We start from the raw sequence: 12341 nt of genomic DNA, 5'->3' as shown, positions 1-12341 counted from the left end.
GTTCATATTTAACTTGATTTTTCAACATCAAATAAGCTTCAAATGGATTTTTGGTGAACATGAAAGTTGTATATCTTTGTCTCCCCTTTCTAAAAAATCCTATATCATGTCCATCTGATAATTGGTTGAGAAGTTATGGCCAAATGATCACAAAGTAGGCATGGAAGTTCAACATGGCATAACTTTTGATTCAAAACTCCAAATTGGTCCACTCTTTTTGAAAAATGCTTGTCAAGACCAAGAGATTCCAAATCAACCTTTGCCATGCATGAAAGAAGCTCATATGATCACTTGTTCACACATGTGCATTTTGGAGGGAATTTTGATAATTCAAGTTTGGTTGATCATGCAAGCCAAATACCAATTCCATGATGATTATTGAATGATTTTGAGTGAATTTGAACCTTGCATGGGTACTGTTCACGTGCTACATGGCCATGCTAGGTGCATTTGGCAATTTTGCAATTCACCTCATATCTCTCTAATCTCAATTAACCAAAGCCTAATCCTGATTTCAGTGTGATTAGTGAGTGGTATATAAGCCAAACCCTAACTGTTTTGCAAAAAGAAACAAATTCAGATCTGAAAATTCACATTTCCCTCCAAAAATTCTCTCTCCTCGAATTTCAAAATTCTTCACACAAACCTTCAATCTCTTTGCACATTCATGATCCTGGAAGAATTCTGAGCAAGATCCAACCACTGGCTTGAAGAATTGAGCAGGATTTCAATCAGATTGAGCACATTTACATGGCTTGCGTGGCTGCTGATTGTTTCGCTTGTGTGGCTGCTGATTGTTTCGCTTGTGTGTCCATTTCATTGGCCTGTGTTTGTTTGACTATCCTGCGTGTACAATTGACTGCTTAGTGTGCATGCCACTGTGTATTAATGAGACTCTGTGTTTCAGTGTTTAAATCTGAGCCGTGTGATGTGCTTTACGCGCGTGATCCAATGGCTAGCATTTAATCTGAGTTTATTTGAATTCTATTTTCCCTCCATTTCATTTCATTATTTCATTTTATTTGTTCAACTTTAAAAAATCATTAAAAATTGAAAAATGCTTCAAATTTATCCCAATTTTTTTTCATAATCTTGTTTTGATCTCTAGTTTTTTATAGGATTTATTTCATGATTTGTTTGTTGCTGGATTTTTAATTGTGAATTTTTGATTGAACCTTATGCCAAATTGATATGCTACATTCATTGCTTTGTGAAATGCTCATCTTTAATCCAATTGACCTGAATTTTTGTGTGCTTGATCTTCACATGAGATATGATTTTTGAGCATTGGTTTGGAGTTTTTATCATATGATATCACTGTTTTGGACACATGAAGATGTGGTGTGACAATTTGTGTCACATTTTTTTGCCTTGCATTTGTATATTTTTGTTCACCTATCATTTGAGCTCTTCTGGATTTGATTTTTTGCACATTGCTTGTTCATAACATTAGTAGCTTGCACAAAATATTTCATAGCCATTGGATGCATTTCTGTTTTGATTTGGATTTTCTAATTTGATTGTCCATTTTGTGCACATTTGCTTGCCCTTGCTTTACATTGATCATTTGATGCCTTTGCCTTGTGAATTGATGCTAGTCCTTTTGAGGATATCTTGTGACATGTTTGAGCTTGCTTTGTGCAAAAGATTGAGTTCTGTTTTCATCATTTGATTTGGTTTTGAACCTAGTCTTTGTACTAGTGTTTTGTACATAAACTAATTGTGCTTTGTGTTTCAGGTTTGGACATTTAGCATTGATGTTTGGTTTGATCTCACTTTGTGAGATACAAATTGTAGGTGTTTAATTGGCTGCATTATATGGTAAAACACTAGATGGTTACTAATGTCTTGACTGATGTCATGACATGTATGTGTGACTACATTGTAGTTACTGCAGGACTAGCTAACACAGGATTTATTGAATGTCAAACTGAATGCTGTGACATTCATACCTGTCAACAGATACTAAGGAATAGAACAGCAGGTGTTCTGTTAGAACTTAGTATTTATTTCCAGTCTGGTTATCAAGGAAAGACCAGACCTGGCATAAGGCCTACTGACTGAATGTCAAACTGGATGTTATGACATTCATTGACAGCAGCTACTGAACATTAGACAGAGTGGTGTTCTGCTATACTTCAGCATGTAACTTAGTTTGTTATTCAAGAGAATAACAGAACTAACTGAAGGCCAAATGTGTAAATGTTAAGTTGGACACTTTGACATTTATTAATGTAAGCTGTTACTGTAGTATGGTCTTTTTGATCATGTACAGGTCAGCAAAATTGTACAGTCTGTTTTCTGGAAAAACAGACTCAGCATATGGACCTTGATGTCAAGCTGAATGTCGTGACATTCATGCCTGACAGCATATGCTATATTGTAGGTTGTTCAGTTTTCTGTTTCAGCTTTTTCTCAGGCTATTCTTCAGGGATTCAACAACTGAGAGAAAATCCAGGAAATCAACAACCAAGCTACATTCTATGAACCTAACAAATAGCCTATTTGTTAGTAACCTAAATGTTGAATTTATGGGAACCCGCGTGACCTTAAATTCAGGAGAATACAGGTGCAAAAGCCCAGGGTACTGCAATATAAAAGGAAGGCGTTCCTTCATTCAGTTTCAGGGATTTTGAGGCGTGAAGATTTTGTGTGTCCATCATACTTCACTGCTGTATTTTTGTGAGTCTTGTATTAGACGTATCTTGTAAGCCAAGCCATTATGAAGTAGATGATAGCTGTGGCATAGGGTGTTCATTGAGTTGTAAGGGTTGTGTCACTCAAAGCTTTTAAGCGTGAGTGCTGTGTATCTTGATTAAAGCTGTGAAGCACAATCAAGAGTTGTTTGAAGTGTGACTTCAACTTGTCTTTAATATTGTTTAAAGATAGTAATCACTGAGGTGATTGAGGGGGAGTGAGTAGGAACTCTGATCTTAGATTAAGATTGAAATTGCATTGGGTAGTGATTAAGTGATAAGTTGTAAACGGGTGAGTTTAGCTTTGAATTGATACTACTAATAGTGGATTTCCTCCCTGGCTTGGTAGCCCCCAGATGTAGGTCATGTTGGATTGAACTGGGTAAATAATTACTTGTGTGATTTACTGCACTTACTGTTAAGTTCTGCATAATTCCTGTCTGTGCAGAATTGGATGTCATAACAACCCGTGTGACATCCAAAGTCTGATAACTAGAATTTCACAAATGCCTTTGAGTACTAACTCTTGCTGTTTTGTAGGCTCTAAGTGATGTTCATGAGTTCACTTGAGTGCTTGATCATTGCTCATTGAGTTGTAAATATTGGAAAGTTCCACTGTTTGTCTGTTGGTTTCATGTCTGAGATATTAACTGTTTGACTTTTGTACAGGTACATTAGTTGTTTGCTAGAATTTGCTTTTCTTAAGATTTGGAGTGTGGTTGATACACCACTTAGGTAGTTAGCCTCTTACTCCATGTAGTCTGGAAGTCCTGTCACTTTTTTGGCAGGCATTTGGATGAAGTCCTCCTTAAGAGGCTCTGATTGTGTTTGTTTACCTTTGTGCCAAAGACCTCCATGATGAGGCATGAGATACTTGATAATACCTCCAAATGAGGCAATTGACAGATAGAAGGGATTAGTAGCCAATCCCCTGTTATTCAGTGTGTCGTTCATTATGCTCGCACTACGTGCTGACACTCTTGAACATGTACCCAAGATCTTTGTATAGAGTCGGTCAAGTGGAATAGGGTCCCTCTTTCTGGATCCCCATGCTTTCTTTGATTTGAGCTCACCCTGGCCAGGGTTAAGAGCATGAGGTCTCATCCTCATTTATCATCTTTGATCACCTTCACCCTAACTCTCAAATGTTAGTGGTTAAGAGCTACAGATTACCCTTTACAGTTTGGCTTGTTTGTCGAGGTTGACATGACCCCTCTTGACGAAAGCCTTACCCCTGGATGTTTGAGCCCCTTGTTGGTGTGTTTACTTTATGCATGTTGGTTGTGGTATGGTGTGATCGTCTCCCCATAGGATTGCTAGGCTTCGTATAGTCTCTTGTTTGCATGTCAATTAAGGTAGCACGGTTCCTTCGTCTAGGACTTCCTTTTTGCATGAGCATTCCTAAAACACAAACAAACTCTTTGATTATCTTTTCTTAAGGACACGTTAACTCCTTATACTACAGGTGAGTAAGTCTCTAAAGGTCGAGCATCCGGTAGATTGCGTAGTAACGTCGCTCATCTAAAAAACACAAAATAACAGAAATAGGTTAGCCGAGCTACGGTGCTCTGATTCTCAATCCTTCATGAGATACGTATGCTGTAGGGTAGGGCATGTGCGAGCAATAACTCTTTATTTTCCCTACTTTGATTTTCTCTCTTTCGCATCGCATGTAGGACTTTTTATACACACACTTTAGACATAAATAACAAACGTGGATCCTGTGGAGTACCACAGACGTGCAGGGGTGCGATAACCTTCCCTTCACGTAACCGGCCCCCTTACTCAGTTTTTCTTTGGTTCGAGACTTTGTTTTATCCGTTCCCTCTTGGTTATGCAGTACTACCTTTCCCTCCCTTTGGGATAAAAGTACATAGCTGGCGACTCTATTCTTTTTCCGCCACTCTTTTTCGCGTTTGTACCTGGATGAAATCCTGGGGAGCGACAGCTGGCGACTCTGCTGGGGATTTATTTTCCCTAGTGGGCCTTTCCTAGCGTTTGTGTGTTTATTGTCTATTGTGTGTTATTTATTTATTGCTTTGCATACTTATCTGCTTGCATTGCATCCTATGTGCGCTTTACTGTTTCATGCATACTGTGCTGGATGTGTATCTGTTTCCCTGTTGGGTGGGAGTCACAAGAGGTAAAAGGCCCAATACACAGGCTATGAGTGAACTTTAGGACACCTAGGAATAGAGTGATTCATGGGAAGCGGGTGGTATGGCGCCACTTAGCGGAACATGGTATCACGAGCAGTTCAGATTCTGATGGGGTATTATCGTTGCATACACCTGGTGTGCATATGATGATATTCTTGAAAGGATTATTTATCCTGCATTTCTCTTGACCTTAACTTGGCCTAGATGACACCCGTGAGTGGGGCGGGAATGAATCATTTGCAGGTACCGATGGTGACTTGTTCTGGTGGTGACCGTGTCCTGTTGGTAACTTTTGTTTGGTTCTTGTTGGTGACCGTTGGTTCTGAAGTATGGGTTCTAAGTTGATGACCATATTCTATGGTTCCCGGTTCCGAATTCATGCTGAAGTTCTGATCTTGTGCCTTGTGATACACAGCCAACCAGCCATGGTTTCATCATTTTGCATCATAGCATGTTTATTTTCAAAAAAAAAAATAATGCATAAAAAAGAAAAAAGTTAACCCGCATATGCATATCATTCATCAGCCTTTTCAGTCATCAGAGCAGGGTGTCCAGAATCAGAAAGGGCCGTTTACTTTCACTAGTGCTGGATTGATGAATCACGGGGATGTCTTTGCAACAGACAATGAAGATGGTGACAGTGATTATGATATGGATAATTGGGTGCGTCCGTGTGCTCCAGGGGAGAAGATCAACAACTGGACTGCTGAAGAAATAGTCCAAGTTACTCTTCAGACAGAGTAATTTTCTTTTGTTTTTCATTTTGCACAAAAACCCTACGCTCTGCCCGGGGCGTATTGGTTCATTGTAGGGCCACATCATGTTTTGAATTTTCAATGATTATCATCAATAAAGGACGTTTTGCAATCAAATTTGTGCTCATTGTCTTTCTGTTTTTATTTTCATTTTCAAAACAATAAAAATGACAATGTTTTTGTTTTTGTGACTTCCTTGAACTCTTTTCTAAAATAAAGCATTAAACATCGTTCGTGCATAATTGATCTTGCGGATCCCATTAAAAATAGTTCTGTTATGGCTCAGTATAACTTCGATAATCCCATTTACCAAGCCGAAGAGGAGAGTGAAGAAGATTGTGAACTCCCCAAAGAATTGGCCAGACTATTGAAACAGGAGGAAAGGGTCATTCAACCTCATCAGGAAGAGTTGGAAGTCATTAACCTTGGTACTGAGGACGCCAAGAAAGAGATCAAGATAGGGGTTGCTTTAGAGGAAAAGGTCAAGAGAGGGCTGATTGAAATGCTGCGAGAATATGTGGAGGTATTCACATGGTCGTATCAAGATATGCTTGGTTTGGATACAAATATTGTGGTGCACAGGCTACCTCTTAGAGAAGATTGTCCTTCGGTAAAGCAGAAGCTCAGAAGAACTAGTCCTGATATGGCTGTCAAGATCAAAGAGGAAGTTCAGAAACAGTTGGACGCAGGTTTTCTAGCAGTTACCAATTATCCCCCTTGGGTGGCCAACATCATACCCGTGCCGAAGAAGAATGGTAAAGTCAAGATGTGTGTCGATTACCGAGATTTAAACAGAGCCAGTCCGAAAGATGACTTCCCATTACCCCACATTGATGTATTGGTCGATAACACTGCTCAGTCCTCGGTTTTCTCTTTCATGGATGGATTTTCTGGCTATAATCAGATCAAGATGGCGCCAGAAGACATGGAGAAGACGACATTCATTACACCTTGGGGCACGTTCTGTTATAAGGTAATGCCATTTGGGTTGAAGAACGTCGGTGCTACCTACCAAAGGGCTATGACGACTCTCTTTCATGACATGATGCACAAAGAAATTGAAGTGTACGTGGATGATATGATTGCGAAGTCTCAGACAGAAGAGGAGCACTTGGTAAACTTGTAAAAGTTGTTTGAAAGATTGAGAAAGTTCAAACTGAGGCTGAATCCAAACAAGTGTATGTTTGGAGTGAGATCTGGAAAGCTGTTAGGTTTCATTGTCAGTGAGAAAGGGATTGAGGTTGATCCAACGAAAGTAAAAGCTATTCAAGAAATGCCTGAACCAAGAACGGAAAAGCAGGTTCGTGGGTTTTTAGGGAGGCTGAACTACATTGCACGGTTCGTATCTCACCTAACAGGTACGTGCGAACCGATATTTAAATTGCTAAGAAAAGATCAAGCAATCAGGTGGAACAATGATTGTCAAAAAGCTTTTGATAAGATAAAAGAATATTTGCAGAAACCTCCAATTCTTATACCTCCAGTTCCTGGGAGGCCTCTGATAATGTACCTTTCAGTAACAGAGAATTCGATGGGGTGTGTATTGGGACAGCATGACGAGTCTGGTCGAAAAGAGCATGCAATATACTACCTTAGCAAAAACTTTACCGACTGTGAAACAAGATAATCGCGGCTCGAGAAAACTTGCTGCGCTTTGGCATGGGCTGCTCGCCGACTAAGATAGTATATGTTAAACCATACTACCTTGTTGATTTCTAAGATAGACCCAGTAAAGTATATCTTTGAAAAGCCGGCTCTTATCGGACGAGTGGCTCGTTGGCAGATGATTTTAACAGAGTATGATATCCAGTACACGTCGCAAAAGGCCATCAAGGGTAGTATTCTGTCTGATTACCTTGCCGAGCAACCAATTAATGACTATAAGCCGATGATGTTTGAATTCCCCGATGAAGATATCATGTACTTAAAGATGAAAGATTGGGAAGAGCCTCTTGTCGAGGAAGGACCGGATCCCGATGACAAGTGCACACTGATGTTTGATGGGGCGGTAAATGTGAATGAAAATGGTGTTGGGGCACTACTCATCAATCCTAAAGGTGCACACATACCTTTTTCTGCCAGATTGACTTTTGAAGTAACCAACAACGAAGCTAAGTACGAGGCCTGTATCATGGGGATTGAGGAAGCCATCGATCTAAGGATCAAAACTCTGGACATCTATGGAGATTCTGCTCTAGTGATTAACCAAGTCAATGGAGACGGGAATACTCATCAGCCGCATTTGATTCCTTATAGAGACTACACCAAAAGGATCCTGACTTTCTTCAAGACAGTGAAGTTGTATCATGTACCCCGAGACGAGAATTAAATGGTTGATGCCTTAGCCACATTGTCTTCCATGATTAAAGTTCATTGGCAGAATCATGTGCCACACGTTACTGTGAATCGACTCGAGAGGCCTGCGTACGTGTTTGCAGTCGAGTCTGTTATTGATGAGAAGCCGTGGTTTTATGATATTAAGAATTTCCTCAAAAGCCAAGAGTATCCTGAAGGAGCGTCAAAGAATGACAAGAAGACATTGAGAAGGCTAGCTGGAAGCTTTTACTTGAACAAGGATGATGTGTTGTACAAGAGGAACTTTGACATGGTTCTGCTTAGATGCGTGGTTAGACACGAAGCAGACATGTTAATGCAGGAAGTACACGAGGGATCTTTCGGTACCCATGCTGGTGGTCATGCAATGGCCAAGAAGTTGTTAAGAGCCGGTTATTATTGGATAACCATGGAATCTGATTGTTTCAAATACGCTCGGAAGTTCCACAAATGTCAGATATATGCAGATAAAGTGCATGTACCACCAAACCCTCTGAATGTTATGAATTCTCCTTGGCCATTCGCGATGTGGGGCATCGATATGATTGGAAAGATTGAACCTACTGCTTCTAATGGACCTCGCTTCATCCTAGTCGCGATTGATTATTTTACCAAGTGGGTGGAAGCAGCTTCGTATGCCAATGTTACCAGGCAAGTGGTTGCTCGATTCATTAAGAAAGAAATTATCTGTCGTTATGGGGTTCCTGAGAGAATCATCACTGATAATGGTTCGAATCTCAATAACAAGATAATGAGAGAGCTTTGTAAAGACTTTAAGATCGAACACCATAATTCTTCTCCTTACAGACCAAAGATGAATGGTGCTGTAGAGGCGGCAAACAAGAACAATAAGAAGATTGTGCAAAAGATGGTTGTGACGTACAAGGATTGGCATGAGATGTTGCCTTTCGCCTTGTATGGGTACCGTACTTCAGTACGTACGTCGACCGGGGCAACCCCTTACTCCCTTGTGTATGGTATGGAAGCAGTCCTACCTGTTGAAGTGGAGATTCCTTCTCTAAGAGTCCTGTTGGATGTCAAGTTAGACGAAGCTGAATGGGTTCGGACAAGGTTCAATGAGTTGAGTCTTATCGAGGAAAAGCGATTAGCAGCTGTGTGCCACGGACAACTATATTAGAGAAGGATGAAGAAGGCCTTTGATCAGAAAGTGCGTCCTCGAAGCTATCAGATAGGTGACTTGGTTTTGAAGAGGATCCTTCCTCCCGGTACAGATAACAAGAGCAAGTGGACTCCGAATTATGAAGGTCCATATGTTGTTAAAACGGTCTTTTCTGGTGGAGCCTTGATGCTTACAACTATGGATGGTGAAGATTTTCCATCCCCTGTGAATTCAGATGTAGTCAAAAAATACTTCGCATAAACTGGCCCGCTGGAAAAAAAAATCCAGGCCAAAAAGGGCATCCCGGCGAACCAAGAGAAAAAGAAAAAGGTTCGGGCAAAAGTTAGGGATAAAGAATAAAAAATAATGTGTACACCCGGTAAGTCGAAAACCTGCAAAGGCGGCTTATGCAAAAATGGGTATCCCGGTGGATTGAAAACCTGAAAAGGCGGTCCAGGCAAAAAAGGGATTAAAGCGAAGACTACAGTCTGAGTTATATGTACTTCATCGCGTTTCAGTGTCTACCATCTTGAAGGATATGATCGGTCCAATCACTCTTCTCAAAAAGCAAATAATTTAGGGGAAAGTGAAGATCTATGAGTCATAACAGAATTGGGAAATAGTGGAATGTCGTGTTCACATTGCCAATCGGATAGTTTATTTTCTCTTTTGGCGCAATTACCTCTTCCTAGGAATTGCTTCCTGATGTATTTGCCTCCATAGGCCATTTTCAATCAATAAAAGTCATTATTCTGTCAAATTGCTCTCTTATTTTTTATTCTACTATTTTGTTTGCAAAAAATGTCCGAATTTTTGATAAATATCGCATCTAAAAACATGAAGGCTAGACAATGACGTGCGGAAAGATAAAACATCTGAAAATCATTTTGAATGTTGAGTACACTTGAGTATATCTTGTCCATACGATCCCCTGGGGCATGTATGTCTTGCCGTTTTGCAGGTTACTATCTTTGATTGATGGCTAAAGCAGATGAGCCAAAGTTTGTTCGAAGGAAGACCTTGTTGTTTCAGCACTGTCCAGTAGTGTAAGAAGTTGGGTCGTCTAGGTCGAGTTTAGAGTTTATTTCCCCAGCATGGTCGAGAGGTTGGTGTTTTCCCAACAAGTGACTCCCTGGTTGAGTTGGTTTCTCTGCCGTTCCGAGAATGTCAGATCAGTAAGAATCCTCAGCATAATTGTTGCGTGTCCCCACAGAGTTGGAAGATCGAATCAGAATTGTGTGCTCAGCAAAGTGATCATTTTCTTTCCCAGCAGGGGTTTTCCTCCCTTTGCATCTTGCATATAGTAATCATCATTTGCATTCGCATTCTCAAATCGCGTAGCATTTCCATTCAGCGTGGAGCATTACGCCGTAAAAAACTCAAGCATATGCATACATGTAGTAAACTAGATTTGATCTTATCCCTAGAAGAGACGGATCATTTTTCAACATCAGTGTAGCACATTTGCAGCAGTTGCTCTTGGCAGCATTCAGAATCGATAATCCCCAGAGAGATTTATTTCCTCACCAGTCCGTGAAAGGAAAGCTTAACTCCCTTTCGATGTAGTCCCCGGCAAGCGTCTGGCTTATTTTGACATATGTAAATATCATCCTTGCGATACCGATAAGTGTCGTGTGGATCCCCGTAATGTCTGTTTTTTTGTGTGTCGGTAAACATCATCTTTCGATGTCGGTAAACGTCGAATTCCAATCGTTGGCCATCAGTAAATGGCATGCCTCTCATGGTGTCTACAAAAAAATCATTCTGTTAACACCCGTGTGTGTCCTTTCTTTTTTGGTGTCGGTAAACATCATCTTTCGATGTCGGTCAACGTCGAATTCCAATCGTTGGCAATCGGTAAATGGCATGCCTCTCATGGTGTCTACAAAAAAATCGTTCTGTTAACACCCGAGTGTGTCCTTTCTTTTTGACGTCGGTAAACATCATTGTTCGATGTTGGTAAACATCAGTCGCTTGTTAACCATCGGTAAATGGTTTTGTCGTTTCAGATTCCCCAGCAGATTCACTATCCATAAATATCGACCATCGGTAAATGGTTTCGTATCATAAGTGTTTTCTTTCCTTGGAGTCTGTAAACATCTTTGTTCGATGTCGGTAAGCAACGAGTTCCTTCCCAGTCATCGGTAAATGTCTGGTCTTGTTTCACCTATAAGCGTCTTTGTTCGATGTCGGTAAACATCGAGCTTCTTCCCAGTCATCAGTAAATGTCTGGTTGCGAAGCGCTTTCTTTGATATGGGTAAATATCAATTCCTCAGTAGAGTCATCGGTAAATGTCTGGTCTTGTTCCAATTGTAAACATCTTTTTCCTCCCCAGTAAAGCTGCCATCGGTAAATGGCCTCGCTTTCTTTGATATCGGTAAAAATCAATTCTGTTTTGAAGCCGCCATCGGTAAATGGCCTCGCTTTCTTTGATATCGGTAAATATCAATTCTGTTTTGAAGCTGCCATCGGTAAATGGCCTTGCTTTCTTTGATATCGGTAAATATCAATTCTGTTTTGAAGCCGCCATCGGTAAATGGCCTCGCTTTCTTTGATATCGGTAAATATCAAATCTGTTTTGAAGCCTCCATCGGTAAATGGCCTCGCTTTCTTTGATATCGGTAAATATCAATTCTGTTTTGAAGCCGCCATCGGTAAATGGCCTCGCTTTCCTTGATATCGGTAAATATCAATTCTGTTTTGAAGCCGCCATCGGTAAATGGCCTCGCTTTCCTTGATATCGGTAAATATCAATTCTGTTTTGAAGCCGCCATCGGTAAATGGCCTCGCTTTCTTTGATATCGGTAAATATCAATTTTGTTTTGAAGCCGCCATCGGTAAATGGCCTCGCTTTCCTTGATATCGGTAAATATCAATTCTGTTTTGAAGCCGCCATCGGTAAATGGCCTCGCTTTCTTTGATATCGGTAAATATCAATTCTGTTCTGAAGCCGCCATTGGTAAATGGCCTCGCTTTCCTTGATATCGGTAAATATCAAACTTGTTTTGAAGCCGCCATCGTTAAATGGCCTCTCTTTCCTTGATATCGGTAAATATCAAACTTTTTTTGAAGCCGCCATCGGTAAATGGCCTCGCTTTCCTTGATATCGGTAAATATCAAACTTGTTTTGAAGCCGCCATCGGTAAATGGCCTCGCTTTCGTTGATATCGGTAAATATCAAACTTGTTTTGAAGCCGCCATCGGTAAATGGCCACGCTTTCCTTGATTCGTCACCTACAGAGTGTAAATTTTCCGGTTCTTTTGGTATTCAATCCC

This window comes from Lathyrus oleraceus, chromosome 3 (assembly GCF_024323335.1).
Source record: "Lathyrus oleraceus cultivar Zhongwan6 chromosome 3, CAAS_Psat_ZW6_1.0, whole genome shotgun sequence".
Lineage (NCBI taxonomy): Eukaryota > Viridiplantae > Streptophyta > Magnoliopsida > Fabales > Fabaceae > Lathyrus > Lathyrus oleraceus.
This window is presented reverse-complemented; position numbering follows the sequence as displayed.